This window comes from Telopea speciosissima, chromosome 1 (assembly GCF_018873765.1).
Source record: "Telopea speciosissima isolate NSW1024214 ecotype Mountain lineage chromosome 1, Tspe_v1, whole genome shotgun sequence".
NCBI classification, from domain to species: Eukaryota; Viridiplantae; Streptophyta; class Magnoliopsida; order Proteales; family Proteaceae; genus Telopea; species Telopea speciosissima.
In genome coordinates, this window is record NC_057916.1 from 84270311 (window position 1) to 84283196 (window position 12886).

At 41.0% G+C, this 12886-nt stretch overlaps 1 pseudogene; it reads left to right on the top strand.

The window, feature by feature from the left end:
- The first annotated feature begins 442 nt into the window (after window positions 1-442).
- Window positions 443-12886, top strand: part of LOC122651210 — a 57653-nt pseudogene continuing 45209 nt past the window's right edge.

Genomic DNA, 12886 nt, shown 5'->3' on the forward strand with positions numbered 1-12886 from the left:
GCTTCTGACCAGGAGGTTCTTATTCCATTTCAGTTTTATTTAATGTTTAGGGTTTTCACTCAATTGACGGGTTTGTTTTTACTGGATACAAGCTCTGATTCATGCTTTGTTTTGCAGCAGGAGGACGATGCTATGTTGGTCCGTCATTCGTCTTTTGCCGACGGTCCCAAGCCAATGGAAGGTGATACATTTAGTTGTTTTTGCGCATGAGTTGTGAATTTTGTGACCTAGTGTTTATAGGTCTCTCTGATTTGGTTAGCTGGATTCGTTGGACATGGACCAAATTTGTTTTTTATAATGATTTGGCAGTTATAGTTGTCTTCTTAGTCTGTTAACGGTGACTGTTTTCAGGGTTTCAGTGTTTTCTCTTTACTTATTACTTTGCTACTTATTAGTAGTTGTGCAAGCGGAGACTGCCAGTAAGGTTTCAATCACGTGGAAGATTGAAAACTTTTCTAGTTTGAACACTGACGAGGAGCACTACTCTGATGTTTTTTATGTTGGGGGTTATAAGTGGTATATGGATCTCTGTTCTCTTGTTTGATTTCTTCTGCAAATTGGTGGATACTTGTGTTTCTTCCGATTGATCTCTAACCCTTGCATTGCTTTGGGCAGGCGGATGCTCAGTTGTTTAAACAGCTGGGGCGATTTGTCCATGTATCTAGATCTTGCAGATTCGGCGTTTTTGCCTTACAAATGGTGTATTTATGCTCAATTCAGTTTGGCTGTGATTTGTCAACTCGACTATAGAAACACATTTAGATATGGTATCCTCATTCATCTTCTTCTCTGTTTTTTAATCTGGTTGGATAAATTTCTTGTAAAATCCTGCATCACTGCTTACTTGGGGAAAGATGCTGTTCTGGACTGAATTTGTGTTTTAGATGTGAATGCATAGTTGTGAAACCAGCCTTAATTTTGTTCCATTGGACTTTTGGTTCGGACTAGGCATATTAATAGTGAGTGATCGCCATACATCATAATATTTTATCGCCTTCTGAGTGCTGGGTTTGTACGATTTGACTCCCTATTGCCTCACTTGCAGGAACTGGGCCAAAGAGTTCCTTTGGCCTTTATGTTTTTTTTTTTTTTTTTGATAAAACCATTGGCCTTTATGTTATGGGCTTGTGTTGTAGTTGTTCTTGAGCTTTATAGGAGAAAAAACAATGTCTATTTCCCGTTTTATGCCAGATGCATTCCACTACAGAGGGTTAATTTGCGTTAATCATTGTACTGGAAATCTGGTATTTTCAGTATGATTTGCACACAGATGTCAAATTAAATAATTGCATACAGGTTGGAACGATTTTCTTCCAGCGTGTGTTTGGTATTTGTGTTTCTTGTTGGAGAAAGAGATAGGGTGATTGAGTATTGGCTATACCTATAAATTTGGTGATAACTCCAGTCTTTTATTTTGTCAGAGTCAGAGACACATCATCGATTTAATGCTCGAAGAAGTCGCCCGGGTTTTATGTACTTCATGCCTTGCAGTAAACTACATGATATTTCTAGCGGATATATTGTGGGTGACACAGTGATAGTGAAAGCTGAGGTTGCTGTCAAGGCTGTTTATGACTTGAAAAAGGAAATAGGTTATGTTGGACTTAAGGAGAAAAGTGGAACCCATTACATGAATTCTCTCCTCCAGACTTTGTACCATATCCCTTGCTTTAGAAAGGTCAAGCCTTGAATTGTTTTTCATGCTATCTACTTGCTAAAATCTTCCCTTTCTGCTTCCCCCGCCCTAATAATAAAGTATTGTATTTTATATTGTGTATTTCAGGTTGTGTACCAGATTCCAACAACCGAGAATGATAAGCAACCAAGGAGCAACTCCCTGGCTCTTCAGAGCTTATTCTATAGGCTTCAATACAGTGACAATACTGTTGCAATGAAACAACTGAGAAAATCTTTTGTATTCAATCAACATTATGCACTGGGATTTAATAGGGTTCTTTGTGAAAAGCTGGAAGATGAAATGAAGGTGCTTGTTGCTTTTTCTTCCCCCCCATTTTATAAGATCTATGGAGGCAATCTGAACCTAGCATTTTATCTACTGACTCAGGGAACTGGTGCGGAGGGTAGAATAAGGGAGTTGTTTGAAGGGCATTATACTGTGGACTACAAGTGTGAAAAAGAGGAATCATTTTACGGTATGTATTTTAGTTTCGGTTTGAGTTCTCCAGGTTAGAACTGTATGGCTTTAATCAATATCCTTACCTGATAGTCAACTCTATATATTTGTGCCACAGGTCTTTGGCTCGATGTCAAAGGCTGTCCAGATGTCTATGCTTCTTTTGATAAGTACGTGGAAGTTGAACGCCTTGAGGGCGATATCAAGTATGATGATGCGCAACATGGACTACAGGTAAGATGCTATCTGTTCATGGTTTATGGTGAGCAATATAGTAATGTGGTAGCATCTCAGGCTTCAAACTGATAGGTTACAGGGGCTTCCATACTTGTCCTGCATCACAATGTATGGTGTGTGTAAGGCATATATGATGAGAGCCATTTCGAGTAAGAAATCAAACTCTAGATTGGTTTTGAAAGTCAAAAATGACTTCTTTTTATCAGTCCCTTTCTCCTTAGATCTGTTGAACTCATCTATTGTGGCCTTCAGAAGTTGCAGAAACTAATGACAAGTAGAACAGACATTTTTGAAGTTTTTTCATTTCTAATGTCTTCCTGTTTATTATTGTGCTCTTCTTCAACCTTCTTTGGATTTATTTAACAATTTGTTTTATATTTGATTGCTTAACATGATAATGTAAACGTGATCATAAGCCTGATAACTTGGTTGAAGATGATTCTTAGAGGAAATGTTGTTAATTTGATTTTTCCAGGATGCTAGGAAGCATGTCCGGTTCATTGACTTCCCTCCTGTCCTTCAGCTTCAGCTAAAACGGGTTGAGTATGATAAATGGGGGATCCCTATGGTGAAGGTTAGAAGTATGCTACCTCTTATTCTACATCGTGATTTGTTTTGTATGATTGCTACGCATTTCCCCCTGTTTATGTCTTTGCTTGATGTGCATTGTCTTGTTCAATCATCAGTTCAGTAAAATGAGAATGGGAAAAAGTGTCTAAATGTCATTATGGTTTAGGTTATGAACTCTGTCCATTTGCGAAGAGAAGTTAAGAGCTTCTATTATACGAAGTCATACATAATGCAATATGAAACTATGAATGATTTTATATTAAACGTTAGATAAAAAACTTACTATAAAAATCCAATACGTTGAAAATAACACCAGAGGAGATTGGATTTTTTAAAAATCTATTATGAGGATGAGGATCCTTTTGTGCTCACAGACTCACAATATTATGGTCCCAAGGGTTTTATTGAGAAAATAAACCCCTAGGTTCCTAATAAGAATTTGGAGATACAAATATAACGTTAAATGAATTATTTTAATCCTATGAAAATCTTTGAGTGTGTTATAAAATGTAGAATTGCAATATTCATTAGATATCCCGATTCTCCCCACCAATTTTTTAATTGAACTTTATAATATCATTATAGTATATTTTGTGTCTGTGTATGCGTGCGCGTGTGTGTATCAACTTTCTAATATCTTGTTGATTCTCATCCTTGTCTGTGCTTAAAGGAATAAGTCTCCTCGGAGCTACACTGTTATACCTTCTTGTCAAATAACTATGGTCGCCCGAGAAGGATGTGACACACCTTTAGAAGTAGGATGTCACATTGAATTGTATCGATCAACCCCTCATTAGAATACACTAGTAGACTCTCATTGTTTTTTAAGTTGGTTTTGTTCACCTTAGCAACTTTGTAGTGGTTAGGATTTGGCTTTGTCTTCAAACCGAGCTTGGCGAATGCTGTCATGTTCAACTAAGCAACTTTGTTGTGGTTAGGATGTGGCTTTGTCTTCAAACTGAGCTTCCGAATGGCATTATCAGAGATGACTTTGATACAATTGCCACTGTCGATTATCATACTGCATAGATTGTCGTTGCATCATAATCTTGTCGGGAATATGCTATTGTGATGCCAATCATCCTCGTTAGAGACCTTATGTGTGACCAGTAATGGACGAAAAACGTAGCAATACTGTGGCTCTCCATCACTATCATCATCATCATCATCAATCTCACGCTCTAAAAGTGCTATCTTGTTCTTTGTTGCTACTTTGAGGCAGTAGCCTTGAGTTCTTCGTTGTTTACAAAAATGACTAGACGATTAGGATACTGAGCAGAGAAATGTCTGAACCTATTGCATGTAAAACATTTTATCTCAGCTTGCGGTTTCGAAGGTTTATTGGAACCACGTGGAGGTGGATAATACAGACGGTTTGGTCGTGAGGATACCATAGGAGAGCCACTAGCTTGTGGCCTGTTGAATGACTTCTCCAGTTGAGCAGGTTGCTTGCTCTTGCTATAACCCCGAGAGAAAGTGTCTGTAAAAGTCTTCCGAGTATAGGGCCTCTTTAGACTTTCTTTCTACTCGATATACCACCTGTATTGCGTCCTCTATCGTAGAGAGTCGACTGGATTTGGATGCTAGTGCGGCACTTATATGAGGATACACACTAAGTATGCTATACACAATGGTTATTTGTTCCTTGGTACACGGCTGTGTATACCAGATTCTTCCCTACGCCATCACATTATATGGGAGTTACATGGAGGAGGCTTGGGAGGACATTTTGGGAAAGATAAAACTATCCTACAGGTGACTGATCGGTACTATTGGCCTCACTTGGCCAAGGATGTGGAGCATGTAATCAGGAGATGCCGAGTTTGCCAGTTAGCTCAGGGTAACAAGCAGAGCACGGGTATCTATTCACCATTGCCGATTCCTCACCAGCCCTGGGTTGATCTTAGCATGGATTTTGTTCTTGGGCTGCCCTCTATTCGTGAGAAATATGATTCCATCATGGTCGTTTTTGACAGATTCACCAAGATGGCTCACTTTATTCCTTGTAGAAAAACACTTGATGTTTCCCACATTGCCAAGTTGTTTTTCAAGGAAATAGTTTGCATCCATGGGCTGCCGAGCACTATAGTTTCTGACAGGGATGTGAAGTTCATGAGTTACTTCCGGAAGAGTGAAGACAAATACCAAGCTGCTGTTCTCTATTGTCTTCCATCCACAGACATACGGACAAACATAGGTGGTAAACAGAAGTGTTGGTAATCGATTGAGGTGTTTGGTCAGAGACTACGAGAAGACATGGCCCTCCATACTTGAGATTGCTGAGTTTGCATACAACAGCTCTGTGAACAGGACCATTGGACGTACCCCTTTCGAAATTTTACTTGGGATTCAGCCCAAACGTCCCATTGATCTTGTTCCTCTACCCCCTCAAGCTAGGGTCAGCATTGAAGCAGATGAGTTCCTACGCCATATCACTGAGGTGCATGTAGATGTTAGAAGAAAAATTGAACTCAGCACTGATCACTACAAGACTACAACTGATAAGCATCGAAGATTTGTTGAGTTCAAGCCTGGAGACATGCTCATGGTCAGAGTTAACCCAGAGAGACACCAGACAGGTGTTAATAGCAAGCTCCACCCGAAGAAAATGGGTCCATACAAGGTGCTGAAACGTATTGGACCCAATGCTTATGTTCTTGAGTTGCCTGATGACATGGGCATAAGCAAGGTGTTTAATGTGGCTGATCTCTACCTATATGTGGGACATCAATCAGACAATGGTGATTCTGAACAAATGCTGAGGCTGCCCCAACTCAAGCCACCCACTGAAGATGTGATCGAGGAAGTTCTAGATGACATGCACAAGACTACTTGACACGGCACAGGTTACCATTCCTTCCTTGTCAAATGGAAAGATCGCCCACGCTAGGACTGTACTTGGATCCATGCAGATGATTTCAAGAAGCTCGATCTCGAGTTGTATGAGCGTTACATGGCCTTCACCCATTTTGTTGGAGATGAATGCTTTTAAGCCAGGGAGAGCTAATGCAGGTCCAAGCGCCCGCAAGAAGAAGAAACAACCTTAGAATTAGGGCTGAATGTTTGGAACCTTAGTTTTAATTTTCAGTTTCTGTACTTAGTTTTTATTTGAATACTTAAATTGAACCATGGTCTGACCGGTTCAATTTAAGTGACTCTTTCCTATTGGCTAGAAGTTGTTTTAATCCCATTGATTCCTAGGGAATCTTTTAAGTAATAAGCTTTTAAGTTAAGTTATCCCCCTCCACGATTTCTATTGAGGGCTGGATTTGTTTTTGTATTAGGAATCAGTCTTAGGACTCAGGTTCCTAAGCTGAATTGATGCAAGGCCATTGGCCATTGAATTATAAATAGAATAATCGTGGGAGGCTCCCCACAGTTCAAGTTTTCAAATACTGCTTTATGCTATTGCTGCCATTGTTGCTGCTGCTCTGCTCCCAACGAGTGTTTGCCTTGTGGATCTCAAGGTGAAGGTATTGGTGGCTTTATGATAGGTATATCCACGACAGAAGCGATCTACTTATTAAGTAGGCTAATGGAAAGATATAGATATAGCAAGAAGGATCTTCATATGGTCTTTATTGATCTGGAAAAATCCTATGACCAAGTCCCTAGAGATTTAATCCAGCATGTTCTGGTGAAGAGAGGGGTGTCGAGTAAATGTGTGGATGTAATGAAAGATAGTTATGAGGGTGTGGTGACTAGTGGGTAATGTAGTCCTAGATTGGTAGAAGACCAACTAGGAGCCAATAAACCAGGATCTGATATGAACTGGTGGTCCGAATAGGGCAAAATATAATTTTTGGTCAAAATTAGGGTTAGGGCTTGAGGTGTTGGTTATGCTAGGCGGTGGAGGAGAATCTATCAGTGAAGGTTACGTTAAGTTTTGATGGATGTGTTGGAATGAATTGGCAGCAAGTTACGTTTAGGGTTTTGGGTTTTGAAAGATCGAAGATTATGGAATCTAGGGTTTATAATAACAGGAAATCAGGTGGTTGAATGGGCTTAATATTTAGGTTGAGTGTGGGTAGGATGGAGTTATGGAGGTTTCCTAGTAGAGATAGGAGAGGCGTAAAAATGTAATTTCAGACAACCGGCTGGGTGGATGGTAATGAAATTTGGATCGAGTCTCTCTTGGGATTTGAGGAAGATCCGATCAAAATTTTAGCAGGTTCTAATGGTTAGATTTGGCTGGGCAGAATTATCGCGAAAATCACCTTGCATGTGACCTTCTAGAAGGGAAGAAGAATAGTTGCAAGTTTTCAGTTTTAGACTTACTTGTGGATGAAGAACAGATTGGATCAGACTTGGGGTGATGTTGTAGACTTGAATAGTGCTTGATGATGTAGAATCACTCTTGAAATCAGAATTTGAATGTAGAACTTGAACGTAACTGCAATGGAGAGAACAAATAACCAATTCGAACCACCCGGGCTTCCCACTGCAAGGTGTCAATCAGATCAGACACCGATTCCTTCAAACAATCCGCCCGGGCTTCGCACCGCAAGGTGTCGATTGGACCAAACACCAATCCCACCAGCCTTGATCAAACATAAGGCAAATCTTTAATGGAGAAGAAGAGAAGAGCAACAAAAGCTTTTTCATTAATAAAATTCGTGTGTAATACTTGCCCCCCTTACAACCTTATATAAAAGACTCAAAAATAGACTCCTATAGTAAAAAGGAAAGGCCTAACCCAATCCTTATTAGGTAACTTAAACTGACTAGGAAAGTGAAATAACGAAGGAAATAGACTCAAAACATGGCTGGACTTATGGAGTCCTAATCCAGCTCAACTTAAGTAACAATTAAGTAGTCACATGACCATTTAACCAAGTCACATGATTACTTAAGTGATCACATGACCACTTAACCAAATAAAAAGAAATCTACTAACTAATCCCGTATGTAACCTTATTACCCATAGTTTAGGCCCATAAAAGTGGTCTATTAAATTGAAAACCCATGGGATCAAAGGCCCAACATGTATATAAACCCAACCCTAGACTTATTCCTAATGACTTATTCCTAATAAAAGAAGCCCAGTTTGGTGATAAATCAGCATCAGTCGGAGGTTAGGGCAAGTAATGCCCAATTACGATTGTGTTACATCAAGGATCAGCCTTAAGGCCTAATCTATTTGCGCTTGTAAATTTAAGTGAAGAAGAAGAAAGAAGAAGAAAGAAGAAGAAAGAAGAAGAAAGAAGAAAAGAAGAAGAGAGGAGAAGGGCACAATTGGGGTTGCAGCCGTAAGAGTAACTACCCCCAAAACATAATATTAAATAGGTTAAAACATAATAACACCCAAAGACAAAAATACCCCCAATAGAGGAATCGTGAATAGGGGTTGACGCTAGCCTATTCACGACTCCCCCTCAAGCTGGAGCATAGATGTTAATCATGTTTAGCTTGGTACAAATGTAATTCACTCACATACTTCCCAAAGACTTGGTGAACAAATCAGCAAGCTGCTCCCCAGTGCGAATATGGCGAGGGGAAATAATCCCTTGCTGCAGCTTCTCACGAACAAAATGACAATTGACCTTAATGTTTTTCGTTCTTTCATGAAACACCGGATTTTCAAAAATATGAATAGCAGCCTGACTGTCACACCACAACAGCATAGGAGAATCATCACCAAATCCAAGTTCAGTCATCAACTGTTTAATCCACATTAGCTCACAAGTGCCATGAGCCATAGCCCGATACTCCGACTTTGCACTAGACCGAGCTACTACAGTCTGTTTCTTGCTCTTCCATGAAACTAGGTTCCCTCCAACAAAGACACAGTAGCCCGAAGTAGACTTTCGATCAATAGGAGATCCTGCCCAATCCGCATCAGTAAATCCTTCAATCCTTCTATGACCATGATTAGAATACAAGAGACCACGCCCTGGATCCTTCTTAATATATCGCAATACCCTTATAACTGCCTCCCAATGAGCTGTCCTAGGGGCGGACATAAATTGACTCAGCACGCTGATAGGAAAAGAGATGTCAGGTCTAGTCACAGTCAAATAGTTGAGTTTCCCTACAAGCCTTCGATACTTCTCTGGATCATCCAGAACATCCCCATCCTCTGCCATGATTTTCACATTTGGATTCATAAGAGTATCCAAAGGCCTAGATCCCAGTAATCCTGTCTCTGAAAGTAAATCAAGTACATATTTTCGCTGTGAGAGCGAAAGCCCTTTCCTTGATTAAGCTACCTCAATACCCAAGAAGTACTTTAGTCGTCCTAGGTCCTTAGTCTGGAATTGCTGTCCCAATTATGTCTTCAAGCTCTCAATACCTAAAGAGTCATCCCCTGTAATGACAATATCATCTACATAAACTACCAAAAATATCTTCCTTACATCTGACTGCCTGAAAAACACTGAGTGATCACTCTCAGACCGAGTCAAACCAAACTCCAACACAACATCTGTAAATCGGCCAAACCAAGCTCGCGGTGACTGTTTCAGCCCATACAAAGATTTCCTCAGCTTACACACCTTACCAGACTCCCCCTGAGCAACAAAACCAGGAGGTTGCTCCATATACACCTCCTCAAGGAGGTCCCCATGCAAGAACGCATTCTTGACGTCTAGCTGAAATAACGGCCAGTGATGTATAGCAGCCAAAGAAATCAAAATGCGGACAGAAGTAAGCTTTGCAACCGGAGAGAAAGTATTCAGATAGTCCACACCATATACCTGGGCATAGCCCTTAGCAACAAGACGGGCCTTCAACCGAGCCACAGACCCATCAGGATTAACCTTCACCACAAATATCCAACGACAACCGATAGCAGACTTACCAGAGGGTAAAGAAACAAGATCCCATGTCTGATTGTGCTTTAGAGCAGATAACTCCTCAGTTATGTCAGCCCTCCACCTAGGGTGAGCCAAGGCCTCTACCACCGACTTAGGAATAGGATAACTGTCAAGAGTAGACAAACAAGCAACAAAAGAAGAGGACAAACGAGCATAGGACACAAAATGATCAATAGGGTGTTGGGTACAACTTCGAACCCCCTTACGGGTAGCAATAGGAACATCAAGATCAGAAATAGGAGGTACAGTAACAGAGGAGGAAGTACCTGAAGTGGGATCTGAAGGGGAGGATAATGTGGTAGATGGTGCTGCCTGGGTACTGTATCTCTCTATAGGTGTAATGCGATGTGTTGGCTCATCAGGTGGGCGACGACGAAAAACAGCCAGTGGTTTTGTTGGAGGTGGCACCGGAGGCAAAGGGTCCTGCACAGGGGAACAAGTATCGACAACATAAAGAGGGAGATCATCGTCCATCTCTGAAGCAGGCAGCGAGGATGCAACAAATGGAGTAGATTCAAAGAAGGAGACATCAGCGGTAACAAAGTACTTTCGCAAATCAAAAGAATAACACCGGTAACCCTTTTGGGCTTTAGAATACCCCACAAAAAGACATTTAAGAGCTCTAGGATCCAACTTAGAGCGACCAGGACGATGATCCCGAATAAAACAAACACACCCAAAAACACGTGGTGGTAAGACAAACAACGGATGGGAAGGGAACAACAAAGAATATGGAATGCCACCACCCAAAACAGAAGAAGGCATGCGGTTAATAAGATAACACGCAGTCAAAATAGCATCAGCCCAAAAAACTTTTGCCACTTTCGTCTCAAATAAAAGAGATCGAGTAACTTCCATCAAATGTCTATTCTTCCTCTTGGCTATACCATTTTGTTGAGGTGTATCCGCACAAGAGGACTGATGAATGATCCCATGTTGAACCATAAACTCATTAAAGGGAGCAGAAAAATATTCTTTTGCATTGTCACTTCGAAGAATTTTCAAAGAAGTAGTAAATTGATTCTGAATTTCAAGCACAAAAGTACAAAAAATGGAAAATAATTCAGAACGATCCTTCATTAAATAAATCCAGGTAACTCTGGAAAAGTCATCTACAAAAGTGACAAAGTAACGAAAACCCAACACAGAAATAATAGGACACGGACCCCACACATCATAATGAACTAAAGAAAAGGGATGGGCAGCCCTGTTACTGACTCGAGGGGGATAACTTACACGGTGAAGTTTCCCAAACTGACAATACTCACACTGCAAACTAGACAAGGACTGAAACCAACTATCTAAAATCTTCAAACTCTGCAATGAAGGATGACCCAAACGACAATGAATCTGATGAGGAAGTGCCACACTCGAACACGCCACAGTGGATGCGTCGTCAAGAAGATACAGTTCCCCAGATACGCAACCTCTACCAATCGTCTTCCTCGACTGGAGATCCTGAAATTCACAATAATCAGGAAAAAAGGTAACCGAACAATTGTTAGCTTTGGTAAATTTTCGAACAGATAATAAATTGAAAGGAAATTTGGGCAAGTAAGAAACGGAAGACAACGACAAAGAGGGGGTAACATGCACAGTGCTTGTACCCTGAACTTTAGCAAGAGACCCATCGGCTAATACAACATTGGAAGAAGATTCACGAAATGAAGAAAAATACCTGATGCTCCAGTCATATGGTCCGAAGCACCTGAATCAATGATCCAGGGACGAGAAGTAGATGATAGACATGCAATAGCATTACCTGGCTGAACTAGGGTAGCAGTGGAGAACTGAGATGACTGAGAATTCTAAAATTGAGAAAACCGCTCATAGTCTTCATCAGACATAGTTACTGTTTTACCCTCAGGCTTAGAAGGAGGGGTAACCACCAGATCACTGCTGGCTGAATTTGCAAACTGAGGTGGTTTACCATGAAGCTTCCAACAAAAGCGCTGAATGTGACCAACTTTGCCACAATGATGACAAGTGCGCACTTGTCCTGAAGTCTCTGAAGTACCGGATGTGGGTGCTTTATTGTTCCCTGACCCACGACCATGGCTACCACCACTGCTGCCCGTACCTGTCCCACCACTGGACCCACGGTTGGGAAAGGCTGCAAGGGCTGAACTCTCATTACCATGAAAGGAATCTTGGCTGTTCTCACGAGAAACCAGTAAAAGTCTTGAAAAAGCTTCTGAAAGTGTGGTGACTCTATCCCCACCGAGGATTTGAGACCGTACTGGCTCAAATTCTTTTCGAAGTCCACCCAAAAATACCATAACAGCCAGCTGCTCTCGCTGTTGCTGCATCTCTTTCACATCAGATGTGATAGGAAGAATGGAATTCAGCTCCTCATATAGTCGCTTGAATTCAGCAAAATATTGGGTAACAATCAGAGTCTTTTGATCCACTTTATAAAAAGCCTAGGACGGGTCATAAATTCGAGACAAGTTGTCCTTCCTAGAATATAGGACATTCAAGTAGTCCAATAACTCCTTTACTGTGTCAAATGTGAGTAACCAGGTCTGCAATCTGATTATCCATTGAGTTCAACATCTGACTCAATATTCTTGCATCCACCGTATCCCATGTCGCATCTCCTTCAGGCTTTGGCTTTGTGAGATGATCCTGTTGATCACGCCCCGTCAAGGCCAATCGAACCACCTTTTTCCATTGCTGAAAATTAGAAATCCCTTCAAGTTTCCTTTCGGTAATACGATGAGAAGAGGAGGACAGCTCAGTCACAGTGGTCTTTGCATCACCCATGCTTCACTACACAAATTAAATCTTCACAGAGAAGTCCCGAACAGATTGAAACAGATGGACAGCAAATACCTCTTAACTTGCAAACACTTCTGAAATTATAAACAGTGCTGAAACTGTAGAAGCAGCCACAACCAACAGACACCAGCCAGCAACAAGCAATAACCACCCAACTATAAAATCACAAAACCTGAATTGATCTCAACCTTGGCACATACCAACGATAAAACCACAAAACCGCGACCTAGTTCTTATGTATAGTCATGAACTAGTCTCACATAAAACCACATGACTGCAGCAAAGGGTGCTGCATCCCTTTTAAGACCAGATCACGAAAAATCCCAAAACTTCAAGTCTTCAAAACCGC